Source organism: Leptodactylus fuscus, chromosome 7, assembly GCF_031893055.1.
Source record: "Leptodactylus fuscus isolate aLepFus1 chromosome 7, aLepFus1.hap2, whole genome shotgun sequence".
Classification (NCBI taxonomy): Eukaryota; Metazoa; Chordata; class Amphibia; order Anura; family Leptodactylidae; genus Leptodactylus; species Leptodactylus fuscus.
In genome coordinates this window covers 118,982,828-119,008,461 of record NC_134271.1, presented here as the reverse complement: position 1 = coordinate 119,008,461, position 25,634 = coordinate 118,982,828, and positions in this window count along the sequence as shown.

Here is a 25,634-nt window from a genome sequence, read left to right as displayed (position 1 = left end):
TAGACCCTATAGACTATAATGGGGTCTGCATGGTTTCTGCCAGTTTTATACTGAAACTGGCGCAGAGAAAAGTCCTCTGTGCAGGACTTTTCTCTCCTTCGATTTTAAGTGGAATCTGTGGCAGAGTCTTGTACGGAGACTCCAACGCAGATGTGAACCAGTGTTGTACGCAACTCTAATTTGCTTGACTGTGCACCGCTTGTCATTAGATCAATTCTTGAATCCTCCTCTGAGCTGTTTCCATCCAAGGGATTCCTTTTTGCTAAATGTTTTAACTCAATCACCCCGTTCTTAATATGCTATCCACAGGAAAACCCCACAAGGTGGTCAATATATTAAATCGTAGCCCGAGCTTGTCTAGTACCAATGACCATGCATTCAATATTGCTCAGGTCACTCAATTTTCCTATTATAATGTAAATTCACACTGAAAAGAATCCACTGTACTCTAGGGTCACGTCTCTTATGTCCATAGAGGTAAGCTCCAATCGTTAAAAGACAGTGTCTCTAATAAAGTGACCTCTTAGGCTGCATTCACAAGGAGGAAAATGGTGCTGAATTTGGTGTGGAATCAGTATCAGATTCAGCGATGAAAAAAAGGCCTCCCATTAAGTCAATGGGAGGCTTTTTTTTCAGCGTTGAAATTCCACACCAAATTCCTCACCATTTTCCTCCGTGTGAATGGACCCTTTGTGTTCTGAATGGGCAGTGTATGGGGCTGTCTCTTGAGATTTTGACAGCCCCATACACTTTAGATGGTTGGCTGGTCCTGCGAAAGTTGGATGGGTCGGTCAACAGTGATCAAATGTGCACGGCCACCTTAGAACCTGTGAAATAGACAGTTGATCCGTTCAGTTTCTAGCCAAAATCATAATTTTTTTTAAACTTTTTTAAACTTTCTTGTAGCAGACTGAAAAAAAGTCAGGATTCCGGAATCTAGAGTTAGATCCAATGTAAATATCCTAACCCTAACAATAATTATTCAGTGCTGCTTTGGAGATTGTATAGTTTTGCCATTATTGCTTTGCTGGTTACAATGGACAACTGCCAGTGCTCAAAGTATAGGACGTCAGGTATGTCAACAAGACTGCAAAGAATCTCCTGTCCTGCAACATCTCATGTATGGTAAGTTTAGAAAGCTCAATTTTTTTTAGAATCAGTTTTCTGATGTAGAGGGGTGATACTGTGGCACGCTAGGTTCTTTCATGCACCAAATGTGCACCACAACCCCCATTCTGTGCTTCGCTCACCACATTGTGCGAATGTGAGCGGAACAAGGTGGGTCACGTACACCTTGGCCTGACATATTTATTATAACTCATGGTAGTTTTCTCATGTGAGTTATAATGGAAATCTATGACAGTTCCTAACTGGCGTAGATCTCCATTCACACACAGTTGTGCACCTAATTTGTCAAGTGCCCTGTGCCAGTTGAGGCCTTTATTAAAGGGGTTTTCCGGGATAACCCTAAAACCCTATAATAATATAAACACCCTCCTACTTTCTAAATGACATTATTAATCAAAAATGTATATTTACCCATATCCCTTTGACACTCTTTGACTATCCGGTGATGATCCGTTTCCCCATTTCTGGAAACGGATTGTCACTACTACTCCCTCTCCCATCCATACCATCATACTTGCCTATCTTCTTCCTGTCTGGACTTCCTTAACTGGAGAACGGCTCCTCTTCCTCCGCTGATGTTGACACGCGCATGCGCAATAGAAGCACTGAAGCTGATAATACATCTCTATAGAGAAGTATTGAAGGCTACGGACACAGTACTGCGCGTTCCTGTCAGAAGGAAGAAGACATTTATAGTATAATAGAGGGGGGAGTAGGGAGAAGGGTGGGCTGAGTTAGTTAGGAAAGGCTAGCAATGGTAGGAATACCTAGGGAGACAGGGAGAAGAAGGAATATATGTATATATATATATATATATATATATATATATTTTTTTTTGCCCAGAAAACCCCTTTAAGACTGATGTACAAAACACCAGTCTTAATAAATCTGCCCCATTATTTCTGATGCACTTTCTTACAGGCAGACCTTATTACTCATACGCCATTAAGTGTCTTAAGTGCCAAGGAAACTGTCCAGTAGTAAGCAAATCTTTATATAATACACAACCACTGGGCAAGAAGTTTATCTGAAACTTTAGCCATGAGAAGACACGACACATTATACTCACTGGGATAAATGGGGTTCTTTGCATTCTTCATATCCCACTATGCACATGGAAATGAATGATGGTCCTGGAAGGTATTATCCTGTACATTACTCCTTAGAAAGCAAACAGCAGTCATGGAAGCATCAGGCTGCTGAGGTCAAGTGGATTCTTGGAAGAAAATAAAACCGCCTGAGTACTGTATCCAGGAAAGTAAAGACAGTAATTATGTGCAAGAAATACAAGCTGCTGTAGTCTCTGTACATGACCATGCTCTTCTCTACATATTATAGGACATGGGAACACCACAGCCTTCTAACATGTTCCGTCCACTATGTAAACTATGTACAAGAATCCATCAAAATGTGTAGTCAAAAAAGGACTACTGAAGGGGACCGATGACAGGACTGACTTATTCATGTGAATAGAGCCAAGGACCCCTTTCAAGAGCAGCTTGACCCTGCTACACTCCTAGTCACCCTCAACAGGAGGTCCTGGTGCCCCTTTCCAATTTTCAGCATTCAAATACACTTGTATATAAGCATTAAAGCGTTTGAGGACACATTACTGTACACGTACTCATTAACTATTATCCTCCAAGGGACCCAACAGAATCCCTTAAGATACTTACATCCTTGGGCTGGTCTCATTCACAGAGATACCTAGGAGAATGGTACTTATATTGAAGGGATTATCCTGCCATAACCTGTGAATAGGGGATAATTTACTAGTTGGTTGGTGTCCTACCACTGGAACCCCCCAAATCTAGAGAAATGGGGTGTTTTGCACCCCAGTTTTGAATGGAGCAGCTAGCTCTGGCAGTATCCATTGAAATGAATAGAGAGACATGCCCTGTTCTACCATAGTTACATAGTAGATGAGGTTGGATGAAGACATCAGTCCATCAAGTCCAACCTATAACCCTACAATCCCTACAGTGTTGATCCAGGGGAAGGCAAAAAAACCCATGAGGCTCATGTCAATTGCCCCATTTCAGGGGAAAAAAATCCTTCCTGACTCCAATCTGGCAGTCAAGTCCAGCTGAGACCAACAGTGGGACACCCACCGATCAGCAAATTACCCCATGGCTAGGGGATAACCTGCTATAGCTGGACAACCCCTTTAACATTGACTTTTTGGATTCATATGGTCTTCTTATTCACTTGGAACCTTGTATGACAATGTTTGTCTTGTCTGCTTTTCTCCATTGCTGCCCTCTATATGTATAACTACTAATAGGTGCTTTAGCAATTGCTTGGAAGTCATAGCTGATAATGTTCCACAATGCATAGAGAACTATGCAGCTCACAACCTTCTATTTACAGTAGTTTTCTATTAATATACCATGGGTTCTACAGTATCAAATGCACCAAAGAGATTAAGGAGGATTACAGGGTACTTCTGCTGCTCTCTTGGCATATTCTAATGAGGAGATCATTCAGTCCATGTTGTAGATAAATATGTATCCCTCCAGTTATTGCCAGGTTCTCTAAACTTGATAACCTGTGTAACAAAAGCCAAAGAAATCATCTGAAAAGATGGAACTTCTTTGTGTTATCCTATAAGGACTCAAGGGGACTGATTTACTAATCCTGTCTAATTTTAGACTGTATAAAAATGCACCAGATTTATCACAGTTACATACTGGGGCACCTTTAACAAGCCAAATCTGACACTTTTCCATCTACGTTTGTGCCAAAATTCATAGTGCACAGCATTTACGACATAGTGGACGTGGTTTCGGAGTGTCTCACTTTTTGACATATTTATGAAACAGAAAAGAACAAATATGGCGCAGATTTCCTGTGCAAAGTAGGCCAAGTTTAGAGTATGTTCACACGGCGGAATTTGCATTCCGCATGTGAACATTACATGCGGCTAACCGCGACGGGATGCTGGTGTGGGCTCAAATGAATGGACCTAATCAGGAGGGAGCCTCACGCCGCGACTGATTCAGCCGTGGAATCCGCAACAAGAGGGGTCATCTCATTGCAGTCAATGGGAGCCGGTTTTGACAGTGGATTTTGAGGCAGATTCCGCCTGTCAAAAACTCCGCGTGAACTGACCCTTAAAATGGTGTAATGAATTTACAACAATTTACTTTGTGCGTTCTAAATTCCCGTAGTGTGCCACACATTTGTCTCCCCAATAAGTGAGAGATGATTTGTGTCAGCTTATTTTTGTCTACATATTTCGTCTACATGTTTGCACCAAATATTTGTCTCCATTTTTGCACCAAATATATGTCTCATGGTGAGTAAGAATTTTGGAGCTTCTAAAGACACTCAATATTTAAGAAGGTCCGTATGACAAACTCAGTAATATGTCTAAGGGTGCGTTCACACAATGTAAAGTGGAGCGTGATCTGGCATGTCTACGCGTGTCAGCATTTTGCGCGCTCAAAAAGATCCCATTGATTTCAATGGGAGTTACGAGCGCAAAATAACGTGGCGTATACGCTCGTAACTCCCATTGAAATCAATGGGATCTTTTTGAGTGCACAAAATGCTGACACGCGTAGACATGCCAGATCACGCTCCACTTTACATCGTGTGAACGCACCCTAAAACTACGAACAGGATTTGTAGTTTAAGACAGTGCAGAGTTTGACAGTATTGATAAATGTGCTCCATTATGTCTAGTCTACATATATACTGTACCTATTAACCTTCTTATTTTGTACAAGAATATTGTGACGAGTTTTTATGTACATCTTGGCTTATATACTTTCTCCGATTGTCACTAATAGACTGTTTGGCAGACCCCTGACCTGCCCATGTATATTCCTATTAGTTAAAACATAACACCACTTTAATCCTCCCATCCCAAAATGCTTAACAGATAATACAAAATAAAAACAAAACACACATATTGGGTATTGTCACATCTGTAAGGACCCAAGCAACACAACTGTGATGTTATTTTACTCACACGATGAACGGTATAAAAATTCTAAAAAAAAAATGCCAAAATTGCCAGAATTTTTTTGTTCAATTATAATGCTCAGATTTCTCATTTTCTGTTTCAGGGATCTTTTTAGCTGCATCATCACCTGGATTTTGACTCTAGTGTCCCTGGATCTCCAGAAGTATGGTGACTTGTGCTTTTCTCACCTATTTGTTTGCTATTTTACAGTTACTTCTGGCAGAATTACATGTGAAGAAACTACCAATAGCAATAACGTGTGTGAGAGGTATATATATAGCCACAGAGAGGTAAGCGAAATGTTCCGTAGCTATAATGTGGCTATTAGCAGCAGAAAAACTGTTAGGACTCCAGTTGGAGCAGTTGGAATTTTCTCTAATTTCAGAACAATTGGTACTGTTAATGTTATTACAATTATGAAAATCTGTTCTCTACAGTCAGATATGTGGTACCAGGCAGGAGCAGACAGACAGGGACCGTCCACCTGTCAGTAGAGGGCATAATTGAGGCTATGAATAAGGAGACATATAGAGCATCTCTGAAACACATCAGTCGTTTTGAACAACATATGGGGAATTTTTAAACATCACATGTGTTTTTTCTGAATTTTATGATGTTAGTCTGACGAAATAAAAGCTAAGTTTTATGGAATCACCACTATGCTGGATATTGTCCGTGGTCCATATTTTGCTTCAAGCCAAGGGATCTGTATTTCCATTTAACAATTGATTCCATTACAAGCAACGTTTTGGATTCTGGAGCTCACAACTGCTGTGAGTGGGCTGTTGTTTCCCCCTTTCCCTTCTCCCTGTTTGTCTATGCATCGAGGGCATAATTGGGCTGAATCTAACAGATATTATTGCTTGGGAACAGTATGGGATCAAAAATTTTGAGAAAAAATTCGAACAGTGTTGAAATCAATGGAGAAATGCCTTTTCAATAATTCAAAGTTGGAGACGGTAGAGGTGGTGAAAGGTCCTCTTTAAAGAGGACCCTTCATGGTTTGGGTACAGGCAGTTCTATATACTGCTGGAAAGCCAACAGTGCGCTGAATTCAGCACACTGTTGGCTTTCCCGATCTGTGCCCTGGGTAAAGAGCTATCGGTGCCGGTACCGTAGCGCTTTACAGTCAGAAGGGCGTTCCTGACAGTGTGTCAGGAACGTCCTTCTCCACAGCAGCGCCTATTGCGCTGTACTGTGAGAGCGGGGAGGAACGCCCCCTCCCCTCCTGATAATACTCGTCTATGGGCGAGCACTGTGAGCAGAGGGAAGGGGTGTTCCTCCCCGCTAACACTGTATAGCGCAATAGGCTCTGCTGTGGAGAAGGACGTTCCTGACTGACTGTCAGGAACGCCCTTCTGACTGTGAAGAGCTATGGTACCGGCACCGATAGCGCTTTACCCGGGGCACAGATCGGAAAAGCCAACAGTGCGCTGAATTCAGTGCACTGTTGCCTTTCCAGCAGTATATAGAACTGCCTGTGCCCAAACTCATGAAAGGTCCTCTTTAAGGACTAGATTGTGAATTACTGCTTTTTATGTTGATGGATATTAAAATAGAAAGATGAATATGCATGTTTGGCTATACCATCAAGTCACTATTCAGAACTGACCAGCTTTGATGCCTCTTTATATCCTTAAAGAAGATCACAAAACTGATGTTCTTCAATGGAATAGTGTCTGGACAGATTGAGTTATATAGAGTCTTGCTAAGGGCAGTGGTATAATAATAAGTCATCTTAACTAAGAGCGGAAACCCTTTAACTCCTTTCTATCTTTTTTATTACTTTGCACTCCTGGTGCTAGGATTTTGTATTCACTAACATTTCAGTAATAAAGGTCTTCTAAGACTACTTGACAGTGGCGTAACTAGGAATGGCAGGGCCCCGTGGCGAACTTTTGACATGGCCCCCCCCCCCTTCCTGACCGACACCGAAGACCTCGACCGACCGACCCCCCCCCCCCTGCAAGCTCTATTATGTCCCATAGTGGCCCCTGCACACAGTACTATACCCCATTGTGGCCCCTGCACACAGTATTATACCCCATTGTGGCCCCTGCACACGGGATTATGCCCGATAATGAACACCCATAAACAATTATTATACTCTGGGGTATTTTCAGACCCCAGAGTATAATAATCGGAGACCGTGGGGAGATACAGACATAAAAAAAAAGTTACTTACCTGTCTTCGGCTCCGCTGCAGTCTTTGGTTGTGTTCGCCATCTTTAATAACACACTGATGTCACATGACATTTCATACCCTCCCTCCATCTGCCCCCAGTTTCATGCACCCCTCATCTCTACCCACATTTTCATGTCCTCCCCTCCATCTCTGCCCCTAGGTTACTGTTGCTCCTCACCACAAATACATACACACTCACACACACACACACACACAGACACTTACACACAGACACTCTCCATCCTGCATCTCCCTTCCCCCTCCCCTTAACTACCTCGCAGCAGATTTCTCCTTCTCTTTCCAGGACTGTACGGGCTATAGACACGCCCACCCAGTCATGTGACAGATGACGTCACACAAGGTCCTTCCAGCTTTCCCTTGCTCTTATCGCAGTTAAAACAGTTTGTCTGCGATAAGAGCGGGGGTAGCAGAGGTAGCTGTCGCCAGGCCCCTAATGTCCCGGGCCCTGTGGCAGCTGCCTCTGCTGCTATGGTGGTAGTTATGCCACTGCGCTGATCATTATACTCGGGGGTCTGCAAAGACCCCTGAGTATAATGATAGTGTTTGTGGAGCCCGCGGTGTCACTTGCCGATCCCGGCCCAGCCAGGATCAGCAAGTGAATAGGGCCCGTAACGGACTATTTAAAAAAAAACAAAAAAACGCAGCGGTAGCGGCTGTCACCGGGCCCCCTAATGGCCCGGGCCCTGTGGCAGCTGCTACTGCTGCTACCACGGTAGTTACGCCCCTGCTACTTGAGTTCTGTAAGCTTCAGGACGTGACCCCTTCCTCTAGAACTTCTCTTCTGTCAAACATTGCCCTTTTTGACTTTTTTTTTGAGCTGTTTGATGTATTTTCCTTCCATTTCCCTCTAGCATAGTGCTAAATGTACGTAAGAGAAATCGGAGCTGTCCACTATCTGTTGACTGATGTACATTCTGAGGTACAGGTTCTGACAGGTTACATATTTACACTATACGTAGCTTTGGGGGACATGCTGTCACTGGGAAGATCTCACGGATCCTAGGCACTGACAGCAACTTCGAAGAAAAGTTTGCAACATGTTTCTTGTTTTACTCGTTTCCAGTTTTGTTCTTTTTTTGCTTTTACATGACTTCTTAGTTTTATATGCTGTAGGACAGTTCATATACAAGACGAATACACAAAAGTAATGAGAGTAAAGGTTCACAAAGACAGTTTCCTCATTGACATGTAACTTCTGCTTGACTTGGGAGGAGGAAGGAGGGTCCAGTGGCAAATGACTGGACAGGCCTGGATTATAGCATAGGTAATAGAGACCAATGCCCTGGGGGATCCATGATTTAGGGGTCTTAACAATTGGTCACTATGTTCCACATTATGGTATATTTGGTACGTTATGGTACAAAGTAGTTAGTCTCCAATATACAGTAAGTGACATGTTGCCATCTTTACTTATCTGTTCATTTTCTAGCCCTCCAGATTTCCACAGAAGCTTTTACTCATGGATCCAGCTCAGATGAAAGGGGATAAGCAGCAGAGAATCTGATGTCATGGGATCTCTGGCTGAATATCGTATACGCGGCGCTATTTTCCAGCCGCCGCAAAATCACGGCCACAAAATAGCGCCGCGTATACGATCCACACTCCCATTGAAATCAATGGGAGCGTATACGGCCCGCAAAAGCTCTCGCGCCGTCTACGTGCCACATTACGAGCCAAAATACATTGTGTGAACCCAGCCTTAGAGAGATTTAGACATGATATTTAAGACAGCAGAAAGACAGTTGCTAGTGTTCTGTATTAGTGCAGGGGTGATGTCACAGGAAGATGTGTATAATTGGGTGTCATCACCAATATAAATATGGTATCGCCGTAATTGTAATGAGCCTCCAGACAAAGCTGCCATGTCATTTTTAATGCAGAGTGAACGCTGTAAAAGCAAAATGCAAGTATAACCATTAACTGTTCCCATGTAGTAGAGGTGGATCGTCGACTGCAGAGCACAGAGTAGAGCCGGGATTATTGCGCGAGCTGGCAGTCAGAAAAGAGGGAGGAGTTGACCCGCAGGTGGAACTCTGGAGGGAAGAGAGGTAAATATGATGGGGTGGGCTGAGTTATTTGGTAAGGGCTAGGCATGGGCGGCATAGCTAGAGAGACAGGGAGGGGTGTAAGGGAGGGAGGGAGAGAAGGGGTAGGTGAGATGGAGCTACTGTGGAAGTTACACAGGAAGCTACACCACGTAAACAAATGCAGAAGATGCCAGAAGCTCTCGAAGAAACCCAGAAATCACTCAAAACACTGCTACGGGTATTTGGGTGCATTTATTAACCCATTAATATCACTAGCATACCTTTTTTTAAAAAAACAAACAACCAAACATTTTTTGCCCGGAAAACCCTTTTTAATTGATCTGGAGAGGTCCTGGCAGGCCCAACATAAGGATGAATGTGGTTAAAAGGCTTTTGGAAATCCCTTTAACCCCTTAGCGACCTTTGACGTAGTATTACGTCATGGGCGCAAGGTAGTTCGCGCACCATGAAGTAATACTATGTCAAAGAAAGCGGGCTGCATCGGAACCGGGTGTTAGCTCTTACAGTCAGCTAACACCCTTTTCCATTACCTCCGGTCGGTAGTTTTACCGATCTGAGGTTTTAACCCTTTCAATGCGATGGTCATACATGATCACTGCATTGAAAGGGTTCCACAAACTTTTTACCCCCCCCCCCCCCCCGGCACCCCCCACGGTGAGATCGGGGGTGTCGGTGTCTGTAATATGTAGCACGGGGTCTGGCCAGTGACCCCAGGCTTCCCGGAGCCCTCACATACCTGGCTGATCCTGCCAGGACCTTCCGACATCAGGCTGTGCATCTGCACAGCCTGACTTCCTGTGATGCACTGTGAGACATGTGCATGCTGTGTCTCACAGACCATCACACTATCAGCAATTGAAGCATTGTTGATAGAAGTGTCCTTACAAAATGGGGTCACTTCTTGGGGAATTCCAGTTTACTGGCACCTCCAGGGCTCTGCAAAAACAACATGGCGCCCAGAAAGTCCCTCTAAATCTGTACCCCAAAAGCTAAAAAGCACAGTGCTCCTTCCCTTCTGAGCCCTGCTGTGTACCCAAGCAGCAGTTTACATCCACATATATAATTTTTTGACCCTCGGGATCGCCCACTTAATAGTTTTAGGAGTGCAGGTCTCTGACAACACAAAGTGGGTGCAAAGTATTGGGCACCGAAATGGCATATTTCTTTAAAAATTTAAATTTTTCATTTTGTACATTAATTTTTGGGAAGCATTTTTAGGCTCAAAATGATAATACCCCTTGATTCATTCCTTGACGGGTTTAGTTTCTTAAATGAGGTTTCCATTGTAGTGGTACTTTAGGGGCTCTGCAAATGCGACATGGCACCAGAAAACTGCACTCAAAAGCCAAATAGCGCTCTTTCCATTCTGAGCCTCGCCATGTACTCATACAGCTGATTATGGCCACATATGAGATATTGCCATTTTCACGAGAAATTGTGTAACAAACTGTGGGGGCTTTTAATTCTTTAGCTACTTGCAAAAATTTAAAATATGGCACTAAATGGACGATTTATTGGAAAAAAAGTAATTTTTCATTTTTACGTCCCAATGTTAATAAAATCTGTGAAACAGCTATGAGGTCAAAATGCTCACTCTACCCCTAAATAAATTCTTTTAGGGGCGTAGTTTTCAAAATGGGGTCACTTTTAGGGGCTTTCCATGGTATTGGTACTCTAGGGGCTCTGCAAATGCGACATGGCACCTGAAAATTATTCCAGCAAAATCTGCCCTTTAAAAGCCAAATAGCGCTCTTTCCATTCCAAGCCCCGCAATGTTCCCATACAGCAGATTCCGACCACATATGGGGTATTGCCGTCTTCAGGAGAAATTGTTTAACAAACTGTGGGGGGCTTTTTCTCCTTTAGCCCCTTGTGAAAATGAAAATTTTGGGGATAAAGTGGCATTTTAGTCATTTTTCATTTACACATCCCAATGTTAATAAAATCTGTGAAACAGCTGTATGGTCAAAAAGGTCACTATACCCCTTGACAAGTTCTGTGAGGGGTGTAGTTTTTAAAATGGGGTCACTTTTATGGGGTTTCCATTGTTTTGGTACTCTAGGGGCTCTGCAAATGAGACATGGTGCCTGAAAATTATTCCAGCAAAATCTGCTGTTCAAACACCCAGTGTCGCTCCTTCCCTTCCATGCGCTGCTGTCTGCCCAAAAATCAGTTTACACCCACATGTGGGGGATTTATGTGCTTGGAAGAAATTGCATGACAAACTATCAGATGAATTTTTTCCTTTAACCCTTTGTGAATGTGTTAATTTTAGGTCTAAATGAATGTATTAGTGTAAAAAAAATAAATTTCTAAATTTGACCTCCATATTATTTTTATTCTTATGAAATGCTTAAAGGGTTAACAAACATCCCAAATGTTGTTTTGAATGATTTGAGGGGTGCAGTTTTGAAAATGGGGTGATTTATGGGGTTTTCTATTATATGGGCCTTTACAATTCCTTTCAGAAACTGAAGTAGTCCCTAAAAAATTGGTTTGGAGAATTTTCTTGTAAATCTGGAAAATCGCTGTTACACTTGTAAGCCTTGTGACATCCAAAATAAATTAAAAGACAATCAAAACATGATGCCGATATAAAGTAGAGATATGGTAGATAATATTTATTCATGTATTTGGATGGTATGACTATCTGCCTGAAAAGCAGAGAATTTCACATTTTGAAAATTGCAATTTTTTTTTCAACTTTCCATCAACTTTCCTATTTTTTTTTTAATAAATAAATACAAAAATATTGATTATTGTTTACCACTAACATGAAGTATAATGTGTTACGAAAAAACAATCTCAAAATCACTTGTGTAAAGTTATTGCCATTTAAAGTGACACGTCAGATTTGAAAAAAGAGGCCTGGTCCTTAACGCTCTTTTGGGCTGTGTCCTTAAGGGGTTAAATAATGCTTGAAATCAAAATGAACTTCAGAAATTGCATTGCAGATGTCAACTGGTCTTACAATGTAAGGATCAATGAGACAATGTCTTGGTATGGGGAGAGTCCTAGTTGCCCACTGACAGCCGACATCTAAAAGTCATGTTTTTTTCTGATGGGAACCCCCCTCTAAATTAATAGAAATAAAAGAAATAAATAGACATTAAAAGGGCAATCTCTAGTGATCATTGTAGTACTACATTTCTTCCACATGATGGCAGTCAAAGTATTTCAAATCAGACATGCTCACATCACAATTGGTCTATGTTTTTTTTACTGAATTACAGGAGGTTGTTGTTCTTTTTATAAAATAAATGTGTTTTACAAGTATGTTTTTTATTCATTGTGTATTTTGCATTGACTTTTATGGCTGTAGTTTTCACATGGATTGCTGTGGTATGGATTACCATGAGACAAGTTGAGGAGCGTCTCCTAGAATTCTTATAAGAGAATCACTTGGTTAATCCAGAGGTCACACGTTCTTTCATTTTCATGGGTTTTTATTATTTATGAATAATAAGGATACCTACAATATAGGTAAGAAAAATGTAACACAAAAACTGATGCAAATTAGAAAAAACTCAACATCCTATTAATATTATAAATGTGAAAGTTTGTGAGTTTGGATGTTTGTGGGTTTGTGTGTTTGGATGTTTGGATGTTCCGATGTTTGTTCCTCAATCACGCAAAACCCGCTCGACCGATTTGGCTGAAAGTTTCCACAAACAGAGTTAATACACCCGATTGCGCAATAGGCTACTTTTCGTCACAATAGCGCACATACGTTTGTGCCAGGACCCCCACAAAACCCAAACTCACATCACCATCTCTGCAATGTCACACACTTTGGACCATAGCAAGCCACAAAATTCATATTACCCTGTGCAGCCTCGCCCCTAACCCCACACAATCTCATATACATAAACTTTACCACTTTGCCCCTCACCTTAACGATACTCCAGGAGGCTCTCTTTAATGCTCCGGAGCAGCCATGTTTGCCCACCCCCACCGCTCTGACAATCCGCGACACCGCCCACCCATGTCAATACCCCTAGGAGGTCTAATAAATGCAAAAAAAAAAAGTTTAAAAAAAAAGTAAAAAAAATATAAAAACAAATAAAAAGGATTAAAAATTCAAATCACCCCCCTTTCCCTAGAACACATATAAAAGTAGTTAAAAACTGTGAAACACATACACGTTAGGTATCCCCGCGTCCAAAATCGCCGGCTCTACAAAGCTATACAAATATTTTTCCTGTTCGGTAAACGCTGTAGCGGGAAAAATGGTCAAAAGTGCCAAACCACCGTTTTTTCACTGTTTTGATTCTGATAAAAATTTGAATAAAAAGTGATCAAAGCAATAACATTTCCCGAAAATGGTAGAACTACAAAGTACACCCGGTCCTGCAAAAAAAGACGCCCTATACATCCCCGTACACGCACGTATAAAAAAGTTACGGCTGTCGGAAAAATTTTTTTAACACAGTTTTGCCTTTTTTTAAGGGGTCAAAATGTAAATAAAACCATAGAAATTTGGTATCCCCGGAATCGTAATGAAACACAGAATACAGGGGACATGTCATTTTGGTTGCACAGTGAACGCCGTAAAACCAAAGCCCGTAAGAAATTCGCAGAACTGCATTTTTACTTCAAATCCACCCCATTCTGAATTTTTTCCCTGCTTCCCAGTACATTATATAGAATAAATAATGGCCGCATCATGAAGAAAAATTTGTCCCAGGAAAAATTAAGACCTCGTATGGCTCTGGGAGCAGAGAAACTTATACACACTACAAAAACCTTACCCACACCTGTATATACCCACTTCTACAATCACCGCAGACAAAGTCGCGGGTACCAGCTAGTGTCATATATGTCAGCCTCAAGCCTTGGTGGCATCTCATAGGATCCCAAAGGATCTATGATGACCAAAATATCTGCAATAAAAAAAATCTACATACAGAGACTCTAACTAGAAACTGCATATCCCATGTATACAATAACCCTATACATGCACAGCTACAATGCTGGCTGCAGTGCCCATATTATCTATAAATCCAGCATGTCTTACACACATGCACATCTATATTAAGTGCCGTTTGGATCAGAATGTCACTCAGGCTAATGGTAGGTTCACACTACCGTTATTAACGTCCGTTGCTATCTTCCGTCATAGGATGGCGGCAGCAGACATTGACTGTGGCACAGTGACCAATACGGACTGAGTCTGTGTCTATTCCCATTGAAACTAATGAAAAACAACATGATGGAGGCTGTCTTCCATTATATTTGTTTATTTTTATGTTGGAAAAAAAGTGGTGCATGCAGGATTTTTTCTTCTGTTCCAAAAGTAAATAAACATGACAGAAGATAGCAGCCTTCATGTTTATAATAGTGTCAATGGAAATGAACAGAGACTCAGTTTGTGTCTGTTACTCTGCCACAATTAATGTCCGTTGCTGTCATCCTATGACAGCAACGGACATTAACAATGATAGTGTGAATCCACCCTAAAGCCTCACATTGCAGAACACAGCTAACAAACACTGCAGAATAAATGTGATGCATTTCCACTGTGTGGCCTTAGCCTAAAGCATTACTTCTAAGAAAGAATACAGAACTAGAGATGAGCGAGTACTGTTTGGATCAGCCGATCCGAACAGCACGCTCCATAGAAATGAATGGATACACCTGGTACTTCCGCTTTGATCCCCCGCGTGCCGGCTACGTCCATTCATTTCTATGTGAGCATGCTGTTCGGATTGGCTGATCCGAACAGTACTCGCTCATCTCTATACAGAACCTCACAGGGCATAGAATGCTTAGCAATCTATAGTATACAGGGACTCTGCTGCATATTGACTATTTATACTTTCACAAGTTTTTTTTATCAGTGCTAAATGAATAGTTTAACAAATGAATATGACATTGAGGGCCCATTTCTACAAGAACCTATCTGACCTTTAGGAGTGTTGTACTGCAGGAGGGTGGGGTAACAAAGACCTTCATTACAGTTCCTATAAGAGTGGTCAAACAAGTCCATAGACTACGATATAACAAATCTGTATATTGCATTATTACAAATGTGTACCAATGCTTACGACACACCTAAGAAAATATACATAATATACATACATATGAAAATATTCTTAATATACATACCTGTGAAAGCATACATAATATACATATGTATGAAAACTTACATTATATATACCTAGGAAAACATACAGTACTCTACTCTACTCTGCGTTTATCCGCTCTTCACACAACCGCCTCCAAGACTTCTGTGCAACTCCCATGATCTGGAACTCACTATCATGATGTATAAGACTGACCCCCATAATCACAGGCATCAAAAATACCTTGAAGACCTATTCAGGAAGGCCTACAACCTCCAATAACCCTACTGTCACCACAACACCACCTGAATAGCTTGTATTCTCACCTACTGTTTTTGTCCGCTTTCCCTCATAGATAGCAAACGCTTGCGGACAGGGCCCCCAATCCCATTGTGCCAGTTGGTCACTGTTATTATTGTACTAGTTTTGTGTGTTGTATGTAAACCCTCAAAAAATACAGCACCCTGGAATTAATATAATAATGTACAGCACCCTGGAATTAATATAATAATGTACAGCACCCTGGAATTCATATAATAATGTACATCACCCTGGAATTAATATAATAATATACCACACCATGGAATTAATATAATAATGTACAGCTCCATGGAATTAATATAATAATGTACAGCACCCTGGAATTAATATAATAATGTACAACACCTTGGAATTAATATAATAATGTACAGCACCCTGGAATTAATATAATAATGTACAACACCTTGGAATTAATATAATAATGTACCACACCATGGAATTAATATAATAATGTACAGCACCCTGGAATTAATATAATAATGTACAACACCATGGAATTAATATAATAATGTACAACACCATGGAATTAATATAATAATGTACCACACCCTGGAATTAATATATTAATGTATCACACCCTGGAATTAATATAATAATGTACAGCACCCTGGAATTGATATAATAATGTATAGCACCATGGGATTAATATAATAATGTACAGCACCATGGGCTTAATATAATAATGTACCGCACCATGGAATTAATATAATAATGTACCACACCCTGGAATTAATATATTAATGTACCACACCCTGGAATTAATATAATAATGTACAGCACCATGGAATTAATATAATAATGTACAGCACCCTGGAATTGATATAATAATGTACAGCATCATGGAATTAATATAATAATGTACAGCACCCTGGAATTGATATAATAATGTACAGCACCATGGGATTAATATAATAATGTACTGCACCATGGAATTAATATAATAATGTACAGCACCATGGAATTAATATAATAATGTACAGCACCATGGAATTAATATAATAATGTACAGCACCATGGAATTAATGGTGCTCTAAAAATAAATAATAACAACAACAACATCATGACGGGACACCATAATGCCTGCCTGTGACATCACTATAATTACTTATGTTATATGTTGTGATGTCACAGTGTAAACAGTGATCTTTTTGTATGCACACTATCTCTGTGCTACTATGTCATAGCTGGCAATATCTCTATACTGTGACACCACTGTGTTTATTACCTCTGTACTGTGGCATCACTGTGTGCATTAGCCCAGTACTGTGACATCAATGTGTATATTAACTCTATACTGTAGTATCAAAACCAGCCAAATTTATCCATAAGTAATAAACAGGTTTCCTCAAAAACCAATACAAATATACCACAACAAAAACTCAAAGAACCCCAAAATTTTTTTGGGTTCTTTGAGTTTTTGTTGTGGGCTATACTGTAGTATCCCTGGTTACATTATCCTAGTGCTGTCATATTACTACGTGCATCATCCCGGTACTGTAACATATCTGTGTGCCTTATTCCAGTACCGAGACATCACTTTATGCATTTTTCCTGTGCAATGACACCATTGAATGCTTTATCCCAGTACCATAACATCACTGTGTATGTTAACCCTGTACTGTGACATCACTGTGTGCATTATCCATGCACCATGACATCACTATGTACATTATTCCTGTACCATGACATCACTGTGTGTATTATTCTTACACTGTGACTTCACTGGCCTATGACAGGATTCTGGAGTGTGCCACTTGTGTTTAGTGATCTGCGCCTAAATACACATTTTATCAAAAGTTACAAGTAATGTGGCTGTGGTGTACATGGCATGTAAGTTATAGCTAAGTCATTATATCCAACTTTAAAAAAGTTGCTACATTTTATGCACAAGCAGACATCACTTCTAAATTGGCATAAAAATGCGCCAAAGTCCTTTGTGAATTCTGGAGTTCTTCACCCGTGAGAATACTGACAAATTTGTGAAACAGTGTATAAGATGTTTTTATAAATTTGTCACTAGAAAAAATCCAAGTCAGAAAAATATCCTCTTGATAGATCGGCCCCATTGTGTATATATCCTTCTCAGTTAGACAGTTCAATTCTACAAAGCTGACATAGAAAATACTATTATGTACAATATCTAATAATAATCATGATGTAGAAATATTGCTTGTGAACACTGATTCTTCTGCTGTGATAAATCCCTAAGCTCATTCATTTCTTATCACTGCTCATAAGGAGAGCTCATATACCCTGTAGTATATAGCCTGTGTCCAAGTGATCCCCATGTAGAGATTCCTGGGAGAATTCTTTACAGGCTTGTGTGTGTTCACTGTCTAGTTTCTGACCCTGTGCACACTTACTATATGAAACAAATGTAGGTTTCTGAGTGTGAGCAATAAAACAGGAAATCCAGACTAGGGTTGAGCGATTGGGATCAGAAAAGATCGGATCCCGATCGGCGATCAAGTAAATTTCAGGATCGCGATCGAGTTCTGAGCCTAAAAATGATCGGGAACGGAATTCCAATCCCGATCACTCAACTTACCTGCACAGAAGTGCTGCCGCTGCCGCTCCCCATTCTTCTCGCTCCTCTTCTTTTTCCTTCACATGCCTTCAGAGTGGCGTGCGCGCCGCCACCTCCCTAGACTAGTGTTAGAGATGCTGGGAGAAGGCGGGGCTTGTGGTTTAGAAGAGTGTGGGCGGGTACTGGGAGGGGAGACATGAGTGATGCACTCACGTCTCCCCGCCCACACTCTCCTAAGCAACTACAAGCCCCGCCTACTACTATAATCTCTAACACTAGCCTAAAGAGGTGGGGGCGCGCACGGCGCTCTGAAGGCATGTCAATGAGAGAGGACCAAACCAAAAAGAACGGGGAGCGGCAGCAGCAGCAGATCTGTGCAGGTAAATGGACACCAGGGGGCTAAGTAGCCGAAGGATTTTTTTTTAATCACTACACAGCGTGGAGTCCAAAAATGTAAACAATTTTTGGACTCCATGCTGTGTAGTGAATAGGATCGTTTTTAAAATCTGATCTTCGATAACTAAAAAAAATCCCATTGACTTGCATTAGGATCGGAATTGGGATAGGGATCGGGTTCAGATGGAAAATGATCGTAAATCGGATTGTAAAAACAATCCTGAAATTTAAAGATTGGCTCAACCCTAATCCAGACGTATCCAAATACACATAGCATGGACACAATTGTGTTCTGAACATGACTTCACTTCCACATAAACCTTGGGCCCTGCTTACATGGTGGAATCTGCCCCAAAATCAGCAGAAGATTCAGCCATGATTCTGCCTTTCATAGATTTCAATGGAAGACAGAGATTGCAGTAGGACAGAGAAAAAATAAGCTTTCTGCTCGATATTGCTGCAAATTCTGCAGCTGATTCAGTCGTGGAGTCCACAGCTGGAGATTCACCGTGGATTAAGCTCTGGTTAAGAGGAATCCAGAGTGTATGCGTTTAATTCCTTTGCATTTTCTGACGTATGAACAGGGCTTCAATGGTGATTGCAAGGTTAGTTTTAAAGGTTGGTCCAGTGGCGTAACTAGGAATTGCAGTGCCCTGTGACAAACTTTTGACATGGGGGCCCCCCAACCGATGCCGAAGACCCCAACCGAACAAAATCCCCCCCCCCGCATTCCTGCACGCACTATTATGCCCCATAGTGGCCCCTTCACACAGTACTATGCCCCATAGTGGCCCCATCACACAGTATTATGCCCCATAGTGGCCCCTTCACACAGTATTATGCCCCATAGTGGCCCCTGCACACAGTATTATGCTCCATAGTGGCTCCTTCACCCAGTATTATGCCCCTTAGTGGCCCCTGCACACAGTATTATGCCCCATAGTGGCCCCTGCACACAGTATTATGCCCCATAGTGGCCCCTGCACACAGTATTATCCCCCATAGTGGCCCCTGCACACAGTATTATGCTCCATAGTGGCCTCTGCACACAGTATTATCCTCCATAGTGGCTTTTGCACACAGTATTGTGCCTCATTGTGGACACCCATGAACAATTATTATACTTTGTCTATCGCCGAGCCCCTAATGTCCTGGGCCCTGTGGCAGCCACTACATGATTCACTATAAAGGTAGGTTCATACTAGCATTATTTAATGTCCATTGCTCTTGCCATGGCGTTTCCACCATATGGGAACCAGGCCTTATACTCACCTTCCCTTAACTCTTTTGGGCCTCCCTGCAGTGTCCAGTGCTCTCTCAGTCTCCTTGGTGACATCATGTGTCTAGAGTCCCCGCTAAGGCCTGTGATGTTTAGTATGACCATGTGAGCAGTGTGACCCAATAACAGGCCTCAGCAATAACCCCGGGTACATGACGTCGCCAAGAGAGCGCAGAATGCCCTGAGAAGACCTAAAAGAGGTCAGGGAAGGTGAGTATAATTTTTTTTTACTTTTTCAACTCACATGGGGCTCAACTTATTATATTCTTTGGTCTGAAGAGACCCCAGAGTACAATGATTTACTATAATACATGTCGAGGTGGCCATTTTAGCTAATCTGAGATGATTCCCCAATTGTTCAGTTTAATTAAAAATAAAACTGTTTGGGATATTGAGGTCGAACCCGGCTTTAAAGGAAACATTCGTCCATCTCTAGCGCCAATATTAGGTATGCACTTTTTGATAATTGGCTCTTCAGGCATGGCTGTTCATCTAGGGTATGTGCTCATGGAGCTGAATTTAGAATTCTTCTCCGTACCGCCATTCGGTAGATATCCCAGCTTTCGTTGTTATGCTAATGAGTCTCCAGACAGCACAGGTGTCCCCCAGTGGTGTCTGAGCATGGGGGAATGCCCCCTGTGCTGTCTGGAGACTAGTTAGCATAACGACGAAAACTGGGATATCTACCGAATGGCGGCACGGAGAAGAATTTTAAAGGTAGGAGAAGAATAGCCTTTCTTAAGGCTATTCCGACGTGGGCTTAGTTAAAAACGAGATTCTAATGATAGAATCCCTTTAAGCCACTGCTGGCTTTGGCTTTAAAAAAAAATCACAAACAAATGCTGCGTTTCCACAAGTCTTAGCCTAAGACTGACATACAATACACTATGGGAAGAATATGCAAATCTGACTTCCATGATGTAATTAGGATGATCCTAATTACATCATGGAAGTCAGATTTGCATATTCTTCCCATGTTCCTTTGCAGTGGAGCACTCATGGCTTAATAAGACTCCACACACCTATATGGTGGTCTCTCCCTATGGAGTGATGATATTTCCTCAATACAATACACTAGTCTTAATAAATCAGCTCCTTAGACTGGAGAGTCTAAAGATGCACCAGATTTGTTATCCGGCATCACTGGTATAATTTGGTGCATTTTCAGACTGCCTGGTCTAAGTTTACACTGTCTACCTATTAGTAAATATGGGTCAATATTTTCGGCTAAGAAAAATATCCCCAAACTATAAAGCGACACCTAGACCTGGCCATCTATTTCTAATGTGGTTAACCCTTAGGACCACTGGCTTACTAGGAAGGAAACCGTGAATGAGATTTGCAGGTCCCGGTTTGCAATTACAAGTAAAATCTTGTGTCTGCTATGAGCTCCAGGTCTGGTCACATCTCCGTGTCAGTTTCAAACGTTTCATATGCAGAGGCTTTCATTAAAATACATCTCCTTTTTTATGCCTTAAAAAAGAAAAAGGAAAAAAAAAAACCCCTCATCCTTCCTGCTCCTCTCTTCTGCAGACTTTGACATGAGGAGTTTAGTGACAGTCTACAGCTGAGATTCCCGGTGTGACAGACAGGTATAAAAGCATCTTTCTTATCCGCAGCCTTTCAGGACTCGGCTTGCACAGAGAATCTTGATAATTAGCAAACCAGAGACTTCATGAATGCGGCATTATTTATATATCCCATTTCATTCATCCCCGGCTCTGACAGCACGTCAGCTCGGCAGTATTTACAAAGCTGAATTTCTCTTCACTTTGGTCTTAAAAAAATGTCTATATATAAATAAATGAGTCCAACAAACTAATAGGTGGGGATTAGATATAGCCAGGGGCTGACGCAGCCTGACTTTCATACACAGCCTTGTGAGTTTATCACTCTCCCTTACAGAAAATATTAGTTTAATTCATGGCAAACGTATGCCTTACCGGGCTTTAAAACTACTACAAGTCAATACGTATATATATATATATATATATATATATATATATATATATATATATATATATGTATAGTATTCCCATATTGTTATATATGGGAATATTCATTAACATGTAAAAGTACTGTAGATATTGACCATGGCAACCCATAGGATTTGAGGCGCTGGTCAGATTGGTTGCGATGGGTAACGCCTCCAGTTTTTGTCTGCGCTAGTTTTCATACCTATACCCATAGAATATTGATTAGAATAGAAAGGGGGCGAGATCAGTAAGTTACGACAATTTACTTAAAGGGTGTCAACAGAACTCAGCATACCGACCCTATCATCTGATACACCTGAATGTAATGGGGTCTTTTCTTTGGGTGTATTAGTCGCTTTTTTTGGAACAAGAAGGGCATTGTTATTGCTCCAAAGGTGGTACGCACCAATATCCTTGATGCATATTGACAAAACAGTGATATCTTGGCGATTCACAAGGGGAAAACATTGCTTGATTCAGGTGGCCCGAACTTATCGGTGACCCTGTCCATTTGCGGTTCTCTGATGACGTGCTGAGTTCTGCTGACAGACTCGCTTCAAGAGTTCATGGTTCATTTTGTTAGTGTAGTTGAAAACGAAAGCTGCATTCCGATTGGTTGATGTGGGCACAGGCACATTATAACATGGAAATAAGCCGAATTCTGATTGGTTGCTGTGGGCCACAAGGCCATTATAAAATGACAAACCTAATAATGCAAGGACAATGATTAATGGCCCCTGTGTAAAATAAAAACTATCCTTGTTGCCCATAGCAAACAATTCTGTTTACTCATATCCAGATATTAATGTAGCCCTATGGTTGGTTTATAATTTGCACCAAGACAGTATTAACTACATATAGAAGTTTCCTTAGGGTCACATAGGGGATTGATTTGTTGCAGACATTTGGTCCCATTCAGCTGTATAGAGCTTGCAGAATGTCATGCACATGCTACAGAAATAGCCCCGTTTGGTTGAATGGAACAATTTTCAACATTTCTGAAACAAATCTGCCAGGTTTGAACATACCCTTAGGTTAAGGCCTCACATTGTGGAAATGCAGCATTTTTTTCTACTGCATTTTACAGTACCAGCAAAGTGAAGGAGATTTCATCAATCTAATTCACACATTGTGGACAAAAAGAGTTGCGGAAAAGCTACTTTAAAAAAATGTATTTTCCATGTAGATTTAATAGCGGAATGAAAAAAAGATGAGAAAAATGCGACAAAAACTCAGACAATGCAATACATTTTTTTAGCTACTTGGGGCCTTATCCTTAGTTTGCTTTATTGTCATTTCCACAAGTGTACACATTCTCTGTAACAGAATCTATTGATGGAAGAAGAATGCAAGAAAAAATATTGTGTTCTTTCTTTAAAAAAAAATGATACATTAGCCTAATAAAATACACGTAAAAGCCATATACTGTAGGCAGCAAACCTATGTATACAGAAGGATCTATAGTGACAATGGTGGGGCTTATTCACTATCATTATAATTTAGCAACTGATTCTTTACATGGACCATTGAGAGATACAGGGCTACATATATATATATATATATATATATATATATATATATATATATATATATATATACACACACATATATAGCAAGTGTTGTATTGTTCATTTTTTTCTTTTCTTTTCAGTGACTACATTTAAAAAAAAACTAAGTTTCACATAATCAGTACTGCAAAAAACGGCCACGCAATACATAAAAGAGAAAATCAGGAAATCTATGTGCTTGGTGCAAAAACAAGCCCATTCAAACAGATTTTAGTACAGTGCTGCGGAATATGTTGGCGCTATGTATATAAAATATGTTATATATTATGAGTGTGAAGATACCCTAAAAGTTTAACACAGGGCACTGCTTATCTGTGAATAATCAATGCTTTACGTTATGAGTCTTGACTATTGTTATTTTTCTTACAAAGTATTATTATTTACCAGGTATTATTATTATTATTATTATTAATAAATGTTATTACTATTGCTAATGACAGCACAATATTTTTCAGTATATATAACTTGCTTTTAGCTCTATGTCCATACCTAAAGTCTGTCTTGTATATACCTGCAGTACATAGTATACAATCTGTTGTTTCCTGTAAGCAGCCATTTCAAACTGCACAATCCCTGACTGTCGTCTTCTCGAAAGGGATTGCTCATGGTCAGAAATAATAACAGTAGTATACACTGGGTGTGGTAGTACCAGAAACAACAATTAATCAGAAATAATAACTTAAGAATAATAATAATAATAATAATAATAATTACTTTATTTATAAATTGCTATCATATTCCGCAGCACTTTACAAGTGAGGGCCCTGTATTTGACATTACAATGTAACAAAGAATTAATGTATCAAAAATAGGAGTGAGGGCCCTGCTCGCAAGAGTTTACAATCTATGAGGAAATCGGGGAACACAAGAGGTAAGATATCTGACCGCTCCTTTACTACTTTATGCTACATCTCTCTGCCCATGAGACTCTCTAGAAATATATATATATATATATATATATATATATATATATATATATATATATATATACTCTAGAAATAATATGAGTAGCATTTTCCTAACTTTTCCATAATCCTGTAGTGCTCCTTTAAAACAGCGTGGAGGAGCAATGTAAGTGAGCACAGGGTGTCATGGCAGCCACGTTCCTCTGTGTGGCAGCATTGTCATTTGTGATGAGCAAACAATAAGAAGCAGACGAGAGGTTTTGTTTAATATTCCGAGACTTACAAAAGACGCTTCAAAACCCACAAGTTTTCCAGTATCAATAAATCATATTCCCTTGATGTAGTGTCTGCGAGCTTTATGTAGACTACTGAAAGAGTTAATAAACAACATAACGGCACCCTAAAACCTAAAATATACATCAAAGATAAAATAAATATCACTGTTACAGTGGACCGAGGACGCCTTCCCTCCTTACTACATAAAGGTCAGCCCTATACCCAGGCCGTAGGTGAAGTCCATATAGGATATAATCTTTTAGGAGGCTCTAACAATGTCTGGCGTCGCATCTACTACAAGATCCGTTTCGAGGAACAGGCGAGACAATTAAACCCCTCTACAAATATTATGTTGTACAGAGCACAGGCAATAATAACAATAATAATATATAATAATAGGAGAGGAGAAGGCTGCTACATTCTCCAACCAAAGGGAAATGAATATGAACTGTAGTAAATAATTCAGCTTTAAATAAAGAAACGCAAGCGAGCAGGCATTCATTTCTCGCGCAGCATTCCAGCCATATTTCTTAAATATTTACAATTAGTGGATGGGGTTTTGTGTTGCGTGGCGGAGAACGAAAAGGAATTTTGAACTCCCCCCCCCCTTCCCGTTCCCCCTTTGCTGTATAATACAAAAATATCGTCTTTCTGCTTGTAACTTGCAGCCTCTAGGAATAACACATTAAGCGTTCCAGGAATAAGGCCTAGAAGAAAAAAAAAACACAAAAAACATTATTTGCGCTGGAGGAAGCGACGTTTTTAAAAGCGATTAAAAAGCCTTAGAAATATAAGCAGATATCTCTAGAGTATTGTAACATAACAAAAGGAGGGGAAGCCTCATTACAGAAAACACAAGGAGAAATGTTAAAAGGTTCTTCTAGAATCGCCGCTCTCCATGTCACGTCGTCGCGCTCTCGTAGATGAAAAAGAAAGAAATGCTATCTCTGGACAAGGCAATATACAGCA